The following is a 1,744-nucleotide window of genomic DNA, read 5'->3' as shown; positions in this document are numbered from 1 at the left end:
TTGTCTGAGATAAATCAAAATGTAGCTATGCAGGAAAAGTTTGCATAAATTCCATAATCTCAAATTTCCTGAAGAGTTCATAATTTGGTAAACTAGCATCAGTATCTTTTCTATATAAGAAATGCTGTGTCTGGTGCAACAATTTTAATTCTGTTGTCTTGAACAACATTAACATGCTAACCCAGCCTTGATTTTCCCCTTATAATGCTTTGTAGTAAAATTATCTATGTTATTTGTCCACCTTACAAAATCACCTTTGCACCTTATTAAATTCTATTGTGTCTTGGATTAGCATTTATTCTGTAGTATAAAACACAAGTTGAAAAGCATTTATTTTTATGAATCAAAATTGCCAAAGACTAATTGGAAAGAGATTTCAAGTGGGAGATAAAGCAGAAATACACAAAATCATCTCTTCCTTCTTCTTTGTCAGAATAAGTACAAGGAAGTGTAAGGAAAGAATAACTTCAGTTCTTATTAGACCGTAGATAAAACCATCAGGCAGTAGTTTAGAAGGGCTCTTATTTGGGAAGTATTAGGTATTCAGAATGTCTTCATTTCAGATTTAGACTTTTTTCCTTCTACAAATATATTAGTACTTAGAAGGATATTTTGACTGAGCTCTAGCTCTGTAGACCTTACAGGAATAGAACTTATTCATAACTGTTTTATTCAAATGTTACAACCATGGACCAAAAACTAACAAAAAATATGCTTCATTGGGCCCCCTTGTGAGCAAATCTAAACCAACTGAAAATACCATAAGAAAGGGACTAAAGTAGAATGAAGAAAATTTGGAGAGATAAACCAGTTGGGGTTATAATACATATATATACATGGAAATATCACAAGGAAACTCCCTGTATATCTACCTTTATCTAAACAAGCTAAAATGTCTTATTTTTCATTTTATCTTTTTTTTCTACAAAATTGGAGAATAAGAGGGTGGACCAAGTCCTGCCCAGCGGGGAGGGCTGGCACCAGTGTGAGGGAGGAAGTGGTGGGGGAATGGGGTAAGAGGGTGAATATGGTGCAAAAAAATGTGTGCACATGTATGTAAATGCAAAAATGATACCTGCTGAAAATACTCCAGGAATCAGGGAGGGGTAGATAAAGGAGAGCAGTGGAGGTGGTGAATTCAAATTGGTATATTTGATGCATTGTAAGAACCTGTGTAAATGCCACAATGTAACCCCTCCCAGCACAACAATAAAGGAAAAAAGTGAAAAAAAATAAGTTTAAAGAGCGTTCATAAACTTGTAAATCAACTCCATAATTACTATGAGAACTTTTTTCTCAGAGGTAAAAATTTAATATTAACACATTTATTAATCATATTTAACATTAGAAAAATTAACATATAATCACCTCAATAAAAAAAGACATGATGAAATTCAACAGCCATTCTTCAGGTAAAAAAATATTACCAACTTATCATAAAGCCTCAAAACTTCTCAACATTAATTCTATTGATTTGAGAGATAAGGAAACTCCCAGTAAATTCAAAAACAAGCCCACAGGGCCTGGTATCAATGCTATCATTTAATTGTGTTCATACAGTGCTAGCCAATAAATTGCAAAAGCAATAACTGAAGAGAAAGGCAGTAATAAGAGTATCCTCAATCCTACTCTGTATAATTTTCTATATATAAAAACCAGGAATATCAATTTAACAATTATTTATAGTTAACATAAATTACTATATGGTGGCTGAATATAAAACATACATTATAATAAACAATTT

The sequence above is a fragment of the Castor canadensis genome, chromosome 6 (assembly GCF_047511655.1).
Source record: "Castor canadensis chromosome 6, mCasCan1.hap1v2, whole genome shotgun sequence".
Classification (NCBI taxonomy): Eukaryota; Metazoa; Chordata; class Mammalia; order Rodentia; family Castoridae; genus Castor; species Castor canadensis.
Note: the sequence above shows the minus strand (reverse complement) of the source record.